The 13,094-nt window shown below is 45.3% G+C and overlaps 1 long non-coding RNA gene across 2 annotated transcripts in view; it reads left to right on the top strand.

The window, feature by feature from the left end:
• The first annotated feature begins 11,869 nt into the window (after nucleotides 1–11,869).
• LOC144297181 (uncharacterized) overlaps nucleotides 11,870–13,094 on the top strand; it is a 187,193-nt gene continuing 185,968 nt past the window's right edge. For both annotated transcript variants that reach the window (XR_013364262.1, XR_013364261.1), the window contains exon 1: nucleotides 11,870–12,017. This is a non-coding gene — a long non-coding RNA (uncharacterized LOC144297181). The remainder of the gene's footprint in view (nucleotides 12,018–13,094) is intronic.

Genomic DNA, 13,094 nt, shown 5'->3' with positions numbered 1-13,094 from the left:
AAAATGAGCATCTGGGAGAAAGTGCCTTTATGAGAAACTTCAGGCAATTGGTTGGTATGAGAGTCAAGACAGAGTTAAAAACAGGATTCTGACCTCTTCCAACTGGAACCATCACTGTGCATTGATGGCTGGAGAAAATAATGTAATCTGATTGTTCCATTGGGTCATTTCTGGGAATATGAAGACATTTTTCCAACACTGGAAGTCCGTGTGCATTGGGAGAGTATCTCGATGCTTTGTCCTGCATCCTCCCTTCCGTGGCCCCCTGCTCTGTCCACAGCAGACACTAGTTCCCCCTGAAACTCAACTTAATTAGATGTGACCCAGTTTTTGCTACATTGAACTCTGTTGGGGTTGAAGATGCATTTGGCTGCCCAAGAAAACCCCAGCCTGCTTCTCCTCACTGCATTGCATTTGGCAAATGTCTTCTGTAGAAGGAATGCTGAGAATTTCCCTTTTCATCATGTCAGATCATCTGGTTTGGGCTGGCCCTTCCCCAAGAGCCCAGTGGACACAGCTGGAGCAGGGCGGGGCCCAGGCGGATTGCTAAACTGGGAGCTGTGGCCTTCTCTTGGCTTGACGGCCACAGGGCTGACCAAGGCCAGTGTGACCAGCAGGCTTGGAGAGGGCACCCAGCCTGACACACAAGTGGAAGGAGGCTGGGCACAGGGAGGCCTCAGCCTGTGCCTCTGATCTAAACTTTAATCCTGAGATTATGACCTGTAAATTCCCCAAGAATGCCTCACCACTTGACTAGGAGATCTCTAAGAGAAGTTATTTCTACAGCGGAGGGTCCAGGTTTTGGGTGGCCTGGAGTTCTAACAATTTTTGGAGTTCTTTTTGAGAAAACAAATTAATTATGAATACAGAATTAAGTACAGGGGCCCCTTGTATGGGAGGGGCCGTATGCCTAAACCATGTTAATGTCACGGTGAATCTGCCTTTTCAATTTCCATTCTAATAGGGAGGAAATGCAGATATAATTGGAAGACACTTGGGATTGGGCTTTGGTTATTGACTTATGAACCTGTCCTTGCTAGCCCACTGTCAGTCCAGGGGAGCCCTGACAGGTGTGAGAGGGTGGGCATGAGGCCTGGAGAGTCTAGTACTTCTAGGGACATCCACGGGAGGTAGTCCATACTGGGGAAAGTCAAGGGGACCAGTCCCATGTCAGCCAACAAGGTCAACTAAAAGGCCAAGTGCAGAAGAGCAGGATGTTGTTCAGAGAGGCCAGACTTTTGTTGGCTAGATTTTGTACAATGGTTTAGAGGTCCAGAGTTATTTAAATCCAGGGCCTCACTGGCCTGGATTTAAATGTAGGCCCAGTGGCCTCTCTTTGCATAGGTGGCTAGAGCTTTTCTTCAGTTGTGGACATCAACTCCTGGAGGAATGCTTGCCTTTGAAAGCAAATAGTTTCCAATCCGGAGTCTGTTACTTCCCGGCGTTGAGCTTCATGTTTCTTCATCTCCAAGACTCCTATCATATATGTTTCTAAAGAGTTAGGATAAGCAAATAACTGACACAGATCAAGTCCAATTACTATAATATTAAGCACAATACGATTTCAATTATTTCAGTTTTCCTTAGAAACTAGATTAAATAGACACACAGTAGTAAGTGTATGCCACTTACGTGCTCCATCTAATAAGCATAAGACAGGACTCCATAAACAGAGACAATGCATGTTCTTGGGCCCACATGAGACATTTCCGTGGACTGATGGTATTCTAGGTCTCAAAACCTCAAGCCTTAAAAATACATATTGTACTGACTGTATTCCTTGCAACAGCCTTGTATTCCTTGTATTCATGGCATAAACTCAGCAATGTTGCCGAACTCGCTTATTGATCTACACTGTCAATACCCACAGTTCTTGAATACTCAATGTCAAATGAGAAAGTGAAGGGACAGAATAGAAATACAACTTGATACCAGTTATGTAAAATCTAAAACACAGTATTGTTTGTTTTTTTATTTTTTTATTTTTATTTTTTTATTTTTTTATTTTTTATTTTTATTTTTTATTTATTTATTTATTTATTTTTTTTTTTGTGTGTGTGTGTTTGTTTGTTTTTTTAAAGGAAATTTAGAAGAGCAAAAGCATGGAGAAATGGAAGGATTTACCCAACTATAGGTTAGTGTTTCAGAAGTTACCAAATTATATCAGAGATGTGTGTTTAGAAGATAAAAAGTCTGGGGCACCTGGAGGGCTCAGTGGTTGAGCATCTGCCTTTGGCTCAGGTCGTGATCCCAGGGTCCTGGGATTGGGTCCTGCCATCAGGCTCCCTTCAGGGAGCCTGCTTCTCCCTCTGCCTGTGTCTCTGCCTCTCTCTGTGTCTCTAATGAATAAATAAAATCTTAAAAAAAGATAAAGAGGTCTGAATTAAACGTGACCAGTCTATATATGTTAAATCTAGCCTGTGTCTATCTAGAAGGTTGCCTGATGTCTTACTTCATATCCCTTTATGCTCAGAAATTAAAAAGTAAAGGGGTCAATGTGGCATATCAGTGGTCTTGAGCAAGTGATAAGTTTTGTCTGGACCAGGCTTTAAGAGAGCATTCAATGAGCTAAGGTGGGTGAAAGTTCCCAGGGCAGGCACCTAGGGTGGTTCTGGACCCTCCTTTTCTGACTTTGTGTTCTGCAGCCTCTCACCTGTAGGGCACCTGCATTGGGGCCAGGCTCACTTCCCCGGCTCGCACAGCAGCAACAGAGCTGCTTCCACTGGTCTGCTCCCCCATGGGCTGTCTGGGTACCAGAAACATCAGAGACAACAACCAGCCTCAGAGGCTGGGGGAACTGGGCATTAGTCCACAGCTGAGCCCCCTGTCCCTGCTTCCAATGGGACAGTGAGACACTCTATTGCCCAGCCCCACATATCACCCCTGCTTGGCAGGTCTGGGAGAGATGGGCACTTCTAGTTGCCCTGTTCATCCTTTTGCTGGGCATAGTACTCCTTACTACTCACCCCGATCTCCCCCGGGCCAGTGGGCTTTCTTACCTTTTTAGGATAATTAGCAAACCTATTATACAATGAAAACATGGCTTGGTTTCCATGGTGATTTGCACATTCTGTCTCATGATGCTTTCTAAGGAGCCTATCTTAATCTCGTCAGCCCTATAGAGACTAGTCTCCACCGTATCTCATTACAGGGAAAGTTTCCTTAAGAAAACAATGTAATTCCTAATGCTTCTTCCACCAGGGCAAAAATCCCAAAGTACTGCATAATAACTAGAGTTAACAATTTTGTACTACATATATTTGAAATTTGCTTAGAGAGTAGATATTAAATGCTCTCAACACACACACACACACACACACACACACACATACGTATACACGATGCCAACTATTTGAGGTGATGGATGTGTTAACTGACTTTACTGTGGTGATCATTTCATGATCCAAATGTGTGTCAAATCATCACGTTTAACTTTATATCATTCCATGTGTCAATTATATCTCCATGAAGCTGGGAAAAAAAAATTGTACTTTGGAAGCAGAGATCTGTTGGGTTCAAATTCACTGATTTGCCTCTCTCTAATGCATCCCATAGTTGAGAGTAACTTGTTTCTGGTTGTGAGCTGGTGTTATCATCAGGAGATAGTAAACACTTAGCATCCATGCTGTGAAGCAGCTTGATGACACTGGGGATGTGTGTCTGTGTGACTGCTGCACGGATCTATGCATCAAAACCTTGAAACCTGTGTTCAGTGACTGGCAAGAAATCCACGAGGGATTTCAATCTCCTCAAATGGCAAGTTTTCAGATGGGCAAAGCACCAAGAAATATCAGGTTGGTGGGAACAAATCAGTTTGAGTCAGACTCAGTGGGATCCATGCAGTGTGGGCAACCTCTTAATGAATATAGGCTTGCACCATCCTGTGCATTATTTACCCAGCTGCGCCTATTACCATTTCAATAATTTAAGGCAATTTGTTACAGGGGTACCTTGATTGATGACAATCAATAAGCAAGAAGCCTAGAATCCAATCTCAACTGCATGAGGGCCCCAGCTGGTCATCTAGGGACACAACACCTCTCTCTTAACCCTTTCTGCTCCTGGAACATCTCCAAAGTGGTCTTACCAAGTGCCTGTTGAAGAGGCCTAGTGTCTTCCTGTCCAGCACTGGGATGCATTTGGCAGGTTCCTTTCATCATGCTACTCAGTGCGGTCCACAGATCAGTTGATTCCATTTTAGCATCAGTATCATCTGGCCCTTGTGAGGCCAGATGTAAATCCTGGGGCCCCACCCCAGAAGTACTGAGTTAGGAACTCTAGGATGGGGCCCAGGAAGCTGTGTCCTAATAAACCCTCTGGATGATTCTGATGCATGCTCACATTTGAGAACCCACTGGATGAGGGGAAAACTAGGTGTTAAGAGCAGAAAGTGTAAGTAGAATTCAGCTTTAATAGCCAGCAAGTCTACTTTCTCCTGGCCCCCAGAATTATGGGTGGCAAGGCACCCATCTTTTCCTCCTACAGCCAGCAAGCCTCGCCTGCACCTGCTCCCTGTGTGTCCAGTGCCATCTCCACCAGGGGAGGCCACCTCTCCCTGCCTCTGCCCCCCAGCCCACAGAGCACGGCGTCTCTTTCACACCCTGTGGGGAGAGTTCTGGTCTCGCACACATTGCAACTGCCAGAATTGACAGAAGTGACATTTATTATAAAACATGGATTTCATTTTATCCCATCTCCCCAACAACCAGCTGTGACATTCCTCTCCCCCTCCAGATAAATCTAGGAATAGAATGTGTTCAGCAAGTAGGTTTTGAAAGCAATATTTCTTGATTAGCCTCTGCCTTCCTGTGACAGAGGAGTGGCTCTTCAGTAATTGAATTAATAGTTGGCATTTCATCTATAATCACTTAGAACTAATCCGGATCTATACCCCTCCCCATCCCCACCCTGCCAATAGAACAAGAACAAGAGCCTCAGCGCACTTAAAAAATATATGACTGCTTTTGTGAGATGTAATTCACATAACATGCTATTTACCCTTAAAGTAGACAATTCAATGATTTTTTTTTTTTTTTTAGTATATTCCCAAAGTTGCGCAGCTATCACCACCGTCAATTCTAGAACATTTTCATTCCCCTCAAAGCACACCCTGGACCCTTTCATCATTCTCCCCACCGCCCCCTCCAATTCCCCTCTCCCCCACAGCCCCAGGTAGCCACGAATCCACCTTCTGTCTCTGTGGATTTAGCTATTGTAACATTTCAATTATTTCACGTAAATGGGCTTATGTAGTATCTGGTCTTCTGTAGCTGCTTGTTACGCTTTGCATAACGTCCATGGGGCAGGGGGAGCAGGCATCAGCCTTCATTCCTCGTGGTGGCCGAATCTCAGCCAGTTCTACTCCGCTACTCCCTCATCCTCGCCTTGTCACTCGTTGACTTGGAGTTCAGTTCCAGACGTGCGCATGCATACATTTATTTTATTTTTGAAAGAATCAATATTTATCATTAGTTTTAGCAACAGCACCTTCTCCCCTTCATCCCGCCCCTTCCCTCTCTCCTGCCTCCTCCCCCACTGTGGGGACCAGACTCTTACATTGAGTGATTATCGAGCCCTTTGGATCTTATGCCAGGCTCTGAGCTTAAGGAATCAGGATTTACTAGGTAATTTTTTTAAACCCTCCCCCGCTGGTGGACTTCGTGGTGGCCTTGCCTACAACACAGATCATAGCCCACAAGCCGCAGGCTCGTGTGAACCGACTGCTTCCTTGACACAGTTATGCTGACATCTCAAACTTCAGACATGACTAACAGAAGACTCTGATGGACCCCTTCCCCAAAACCATTCCTCCCTGCACTCGTTCTGTCCATCTTATACATAGCACCACTGTTCCCCTTGCTGCTCAAGTGAGGAGGCATTTCTGATGCTTTTAAAAAACTTATTGTTGAAGTATAGCTGACATACAATATTACCTTATTACCTAGCTTTAGGTGTACAACATAGCAATTGGACAACACTTCCTCTTGCACCTGATGCTTGTCCTCCTCTCACATCCCGCACTGCGTTCACTGGCATTCCCCAAAGGTGCACCTGAAATTCCTTCCCAAGCTGTGCATCTCCAGAGCCGCCCCCAGACTAACTTCCTTAGTTGCTGGATCTACAGTAACTCTTGCATCTACTATTGTCCTCCAACAACCCATTCTTTCCCTAACTGCCTGGTGGCACATTCAAAGTATAAACTAGGGGACTCCTGGGTGGCTCAGCAGGTTAAATGTCTACCTTTGGCTCAGGTCAGGTCTCAAGGTCTTGGGATGGGGTCCTGAGTTGGGCTCCCAGCTTAGGGGGAAGTCTGGTTCTCCCTCTCCCTTTGCCCCTTTCCCCACACGTGATCTCTCTCTCTCTCTCTCTCTCTCTCTCTCAAATAAGTAAATGAAATAAATAAAAAAAAAAAAGTATAAACCAGAGAAAGTCACTTTCTAGCTTAAGAGCCCCTGATGACCTCTGGTTGCCCCTAGAATGAAATCTATATTCCTCTCGGCTTTAGGCACCTCCTAGTTTTGTCCACTGTCTGCCACCACTCAGTAGAATCAAAGCAGGGACTCTTCTGACCCATGAGGCTCTGAGCCTCCAAGGCCTGCATGTAGTAGGAGCTTAGTAGCTATTGGTTGACTGATTGATCGGCTGGTTCTACTCCTGTCTCAGCCTCCCTGCTGCTCTCTCTGACCATCTGATTCTAAATTCACTGAAGGCCTTGGGTTTCCAGTGTTTTGAGCAAAGGCTGGTGGCATGTGGTGACTTCTGTAATGAATGCACTTATTTGAGAATATCATTTTAAAGTATGTGTGCTTTAGTTCAGCCCTACCTCTGGCTCTGCATTGGGTGTGGAACCTGCTTAATTCTCTCTGCCCCTCTCCATTCTCCCTCTGTTAAAAAAAAAAAAAAGGAAGAAGTGTAAACTGGTATGGATTTTTGGAAGGGAAGGTAAATAGTAGTCTGCAAAATTTCAAGTGCTCATATGCCTTAAGTCAGAATCCCAAATCTAGAAATCTATAAAACAATAATATTCACAGGAACACACAAGGATATATGGACAAGGATGTTTTTTTGTGGGCAATGCTTATAGAAGCAAAACATAGGGGAAAAAACCTAAGTGATTGTCATTAAAGGAATACTAAAGGCATATTAGAGGATGTAAATGCTTGTGGTTATATACACTGTATTCCATATATAATAAAGGTACTTATATATGATATATTTTATGGAATATTATGACTTCTTTAAAAAGCAAAAAAGAACATATAACTTTATATATATTTGTATAGAAAGATCAAGGCATTCTACTAAGTAAAAAATCAATATGTGGAATAATGATTCATTTTATGTTAACTTTATTTTTTTAAGATTTTATTTATTTATTCAAGAGAGAGGCAGAGACATAGGCAGAGGGAGAAGCAGGCTTGCTGCAGGGAGCCTGATGTGGGACTCTATCCCGGGACCTTGGGATCATGACATGAGCAAAAGGCAGACACTCAGCCACTCAGCCACCCAGGTGCTCCTTGTGTTAACTTTTAAAACAAACAAACAAAAAATCTATATAAATAATGTATGTTAATAAGCATAATTTTTTGGGAAGAACTGCATTCTATCATGTTGTTCTTTTCTGGTTTGTCAATTTTCTAGCCATGAATATTATTACTTTTGTTATTTTGAATATTATCAATAGATGGGAAGTAGGAAAAAAAAAGTATGTGTGCTTTATCATCATAAAGGATGATATGGATGAGGTATCACTTGGTGTTTTGGAATCTGTTGAGAAGCATGGATTCTTGCTCTTCTTCTCTTCCTTCATTTTCATCTGGGGACGAAGCTGTCTTGTGAGCTGGGGCTTCTGGGGTTTGAAGGCCACATCCTGGTGGCTTTTCCAGAGGTCAGGCTGGGGCTCTTGAACAGGCCATTCTGTAGATTACTTCCAGGTGAAGTGATCCTCTAGGAATGAAGTCAGGTCTTCAGGGTAAGTAGCCATTAACATTTCTGCATTTGAGAAGAACAGCAAGCATTAAATCATGTTTCTGGACAATAGAATAGAAGGAAAAAGACCTTAATAGTAGCATTCCCTGCACTCATAAATACTGAGCAGGGTTTCTAGGTGACCAGAGAGAATGAATGGGGATGGGAGGAGTTTTCTGGGGGGTATACTGGGCTTGCTGGGGGCTTGCATCATATTCTCTTCCCCTAAAGGGCAGGCTCCCCTGCTGTAAGCTTTTGGGGCACCTTCCTTCAGCCCGGCAATCTGAATTGCCCCAGGAGTTCTTGTTCACAGGGTCTATGCAAGTCTGGGGACCTAAAGACTGGAGGCATTTTAGGCCATTTCAGAGCCATCCTAAGAAGGGCAGCATTACTGATAAAGCAGAAACTCTCCTTCTGATCCTTAGTTGGAAGGGATTTTCTGAATGTTGCTTAGATGCTGGAGATCCACCCAGGGGTAAAGCACAGAGCTCACATTCCTAATGAGTGAGAGTGACCCAGAAGTGAAGGACCACAAGGCACACAGCAGTGTATGCCATGTTAGAGGAAGGCTTGAGTAATGGGGGACCCAGAGGGTGGAGTGACCAACACTGAAGGTGAGGACAAGTGTCAGGGAAGGTGGCCCAGAGAAGGGCTTTCTGGAGGAGCAGACAGCCTGAATGAGGGCTGCAAGCATGAAATGTCTTGGGGAACTGCAGGTATATCTATCCGACTGGACCACCAGGTTTGGAAGTATTGTTTATGCTAGCAGGTCAGCACAGGGCAGACTGGGGCTAGATTTGCATTTTAGAGAAGATCACACTGGCTAGAGGGCAAAAGGTGGGTTGGAGGGGAAATGAGGGATAAGTTGGAAGGCTGTGGTTCTAGCCCAGCTGTCGGGATGGAGAAAAGTGAGTGGCAGAGAGATGTCAAGCATCGAGCACACACAGGCTCTGGCGATGGCAGTTGGTCAAAGGAAGAGTTGAGAATGATTTTCATGAATATGCCTTGAGCTCACGTGTGGTTCAGTAGACTGAAACAGGAGACATGGATTGATGATCAGGTTTGTGGGGAAGATACTGAGTTTGGTTTTGCACAGACCGAGTCTGAGGTGTCTTCAGGTTATCTGAAAATGCTCTGAAGGTAGGGACCTGAAGTTTGGGGTTCAAAGATATTGTTACATCAGAGACATTCAGACCTGGGAACAGAGCTTCAGAGCAGAAATGGAATCCATGGTGGATGAGATTGTCAGGGAGGTTACAGATCAATGGACATGGAGCCTCATTGGACAATAGCATTTGCATTTAACATTTCTCACACACATTGCCCTTATGGTGTTGAAAGAGGCAGCAGCATCCCTTGTACCGAGGAGAGAAGCTGTCTCAGTGTCAGTAAGGGTCAGCCCCTGGACTTGCATGGAAACTTTGCTATGGGGTAAGATGCCTGTGTAAATTGGGCCATGGTTTCTGCGTAGATGGCTTAGGGTCTGAATTTGGTGTGTTTAGTATCAGAGCGGCTGTTTGTGGGTTCAACCTAAGCTGGGAGATTGTGGTGGCTCGAGCCCGTGGGATGCAGATAATTTGAAACAAAGCATTTAAAAAATATTTTATTTATTTATTTATTTATTCATGAAAGACACACACACAGAGAGGCAGAGACATAGGCAGAGGGAAAAGGAGGCTTCCTGCAGGGACCGTGATGTGGGACTTGATCCCAGGACCCTGGGATCACACCCTGAGGCAAAGGCAGAGATGCTCAATCACCTTGCTACCCAGGCATCCCTGAAACAAAGCATTTAAAACAAGGAAAATCTGTTTTATGTGCCACGTAGCCAACTCCTGTTTCTTTCCCAGGGTGGGAACTGCCCCTGTTCTCTTGGAGCAGGGAAGGGGGTAAGTTCCTCAATACTCAGGAAGAGGCACTGATGAGCTATTGATATGCTGGGATCCAGCAGTGTGTCAACAATCAATAGTTTTTCTCACAAGTTAAATGTCCCTCATCGACTCTGCCTCAGATGCCTCTGCTGGGAGTGACAGGTGTAGTGGGCAAACAGGGCTGTGCATGCAGCAGTCATGAAAAAAAAAAAAAACCACATTGAAAAAATGTTCCTGTTTGTTTTTGAGTGATTGTTTCATCCTGTCAGCCATCAGAGTCCAGGAAGACTGAGTTGGAGGGCTGGAAGAAGTGGCAATGTGGATCGTAAGAGGAGCGTGGCTGGATGAGGGCCCCAGGCACCTTTTGACAACAGCCCCTGGAGGATCCCCCCAATCCACAATGGCCTCGGAGGTAAGGTGCTGGGGACAAAGAGCTGGGAAGCTGCTTGGGTAAAGAAGGACACTTATTCCCCTCTAAGGGGCATATGACCTCTAAGCAAGGTCAGGGAGAGTCCAGCTGCTAGGAGGATTGGATTCATTGCCAACTCAAACTGGTTTAAGGGAAGGAAAGTAACGTTATTGGCTCCTATTACTGAGAAGCCCGGGGGCAGGCCAGCATCAGGCGTGATGGGATACAGATGCTCCAATGTACTGAGATGTCTCCCGTCATCTCTTTTCTCTTTCCTTTGTGTGACCCCCCTTGTGGGACAGGCTTTACTTATGCAGTGGCCACCAGCAGTTGTGGTTTCTTTCATGCAACCTAGCAATATCAGTTGGAAAAAAGTACTGGTTGACATCCCAGAACTGAATCTCATTTGGGTTAGAGGGCTGGATGCTCTGATTGATCTGGCTTGGGTAGGGTGTCTCCATGTTGAGATAGGGAGAGATGGAGATAGCCCTATCCCAATGATATGGAATGGGAATGGAAATGGTGGTGGTGGTGGTGATGGGGGGAGAATGTTCCTCCAAGAAATATTCTGAACCAGTTGAATCCGTAAAACAAAACAATAGGAGTCTTGCAATGAGGTAGAGCTTGGCAACAGAAGTTTTGGGTGGCATTATAATTCTGGGCAATCTCTCCATTCATGGTAGGGGCCTAGTATGATGAGAAGAGGAGACTGCCTGGGGCAGGTGGGGCCTCTGGGGCCCAGCTAGATTCCTGGGGTTCAGTCAGGACACTGGTTTTAGAAGAGCCTGTGATAGCCCGAAGGATGCCTGTGCACCTTCAGTGGGTAGGAGGAGGTCAAGTCTCAAGCCCAGACTCAGGACAAAGGCAGTGGATTTTAAACTTGCTGCCACAGAACCCTGTGGCTTGGCTTGGTGACATCTCAGGGTAGGAGTGGCTGCTCAGTGGGAAGGGGGGTGGATCTGGCAACTGTACCCAGCTTCATAAGAGGCTCTCATTTATTTTTATTTTTTATTTTTTAAACTTTGATATGACGAATTTAATTATCTATACACGTAACTAATTCAAAAGGTTGTATTACAGTTGTTAAAGCCTCAGGTTTATATATTTACATATCTTACATTCATATCCATGAAAATGCTGAAGGGCGAGGGGATGAGGAGGAGCAACCCTCGTTCAATGCGCACGGGAGTGGAAGAGGGTCCCTACACAGCTGAGAGGCTCTCGTTTATTTTATTTTATTTTTTTTTTAAAGAATATACTTTAAAGAAAAGGATTTTATTTATTTATTCATAGAGACACAGAGAGAGAGACAGAGACACAGGCAGAGGGAGAAGCAGGCTCCATGCAGGGAGCCCCATGCAGGACTTGATCCCAGTTCTCCAGGATCATACCCCCCGGCTGCAGGCAGCGCTAAACCGCCGCACCACCAGGGCTGCCTGAGAGGCTCTCATTTAAAAAAAGGATTTTGTTGTCCTAAAAGTCTCAGAAAAATCTATTGGACAAGGGTAGTAGGAAATCTGCCTCTCAGACGCCAGACCCAGGCCTGCCTACCTCACAGAAGTGGTGTCATATCACTGTCATAATGACAGGCTCAGGCTGTGGGATAGCTCCTGAAGGAGTAACCAGCTGAGAAGTAAGACGCCTGAGAGATGAACAGGGGCTGCAGCCATCTAAGGAGTGTCCCTAGCAGCGGGAGTGATGGTGCATGGCTGTGTGCCTGTGTTGGTGTCCTCTGTGCTCCCGGATACACATGTTGGAGAACAAATGCTGTAGGTGGCCTCTCCTAATTGCAGAGGATTTGACAAGAATGGTGATTTTGAGCCAGGAAGGTCAGGGAGGGAGTTAGAAATTGGGACCCCAACCCCATGGCACAGAAGATGCTTGTCCAATAGCTGTTTTTTTTTTTTAATTATTGTCATTGTTGTTATATTGTTATCTTACCTTTATTTATCTATTTTAAAAACATCAGAGGTGACTCTGAAAAACGATCCATCCATTTGTATATCCATTTATCCATCCAGCTACCCCTCCATTTCAAGTGTGTTTACCACCAGGCTAGGTCTTGGGCACATAGCGATGACATATTTGGGCCCCCAAGCCTGACCCTCCACCACCCAGAGGGGAGACCAACGTGTTAACAAACAGTTGCTGTGTGGTAAGATAAAGACAGTGATGATGGGGTTTAAAAACTGAGGGTTGCTGGAGAGGCGGTGAGTGGGGGAATGGGGTAACTGGGTGATGGGCATCAAGGAGGGCATATGATGTGATGAGCACTGGGTGTCATATGCAATTAATAAATTACTGAACACTACATCTGAAACAATGATGTACTAGATGTTGGCTAATTGAATTTAAATAAATACATTTAAAAAACCACCCTATCCTGGGAGTTTACCAAGCGAACCCATCTTACAACGTGAAGACTTGCAAAAAGCATCACATTTGAGTTCAGGCTAGCTGGAAGGAATGGGGGTAGGAAAGAGCCTCCTGGGTTTAGGGAATAGCAGTGCAAAATGGCTGAGGCCCCAGGAGGCAAACCTCACCAGAGAGCCTGAGTCCCTCTGCCAGGCTTTGGAGGGAAGAGGCTGAGGCTCACTTGTAAAATGCTTAGAAGTCAGGACTTCCTCCTGAAGTCCTTCCTTCACTTTCTTTCTCAGACAGTGGGGAGCCACTGAAGGTCTTGAAGCCAAGGAGTAGAACTGACTGGTAGAGAATAGGTTGTCTGGTGGCAGGAGGAGGGACTTGGGCAGAGAGTGTTGGCCTGGAAGCAGAGACAAGTCATGGGTTGATAGATAATGAAGACTGGTCTTTCAATAGGGGGAAGTGAGTCCTAGATTCCAGAGATG

The sequence above is a fragment of the Canis aureus genome, chromosome 2 (genome assembly GCF_053574225.1).
Source record: "Canis aureus isolate CA01 chromosome 2, VMU_Caureus_v.1.0, whole genome shotgun sequence".
Classification (NCBI taxonomy): Eukaryota; Metazoa; Chordata; class Mammalia; order Carnivora; family Canidae; genus Canis; species Canis aureus.
Note: the sequence above shows the minus strand (reverse complement) of the source record. Positions and strands in the feature narration are given on the sequence as shown.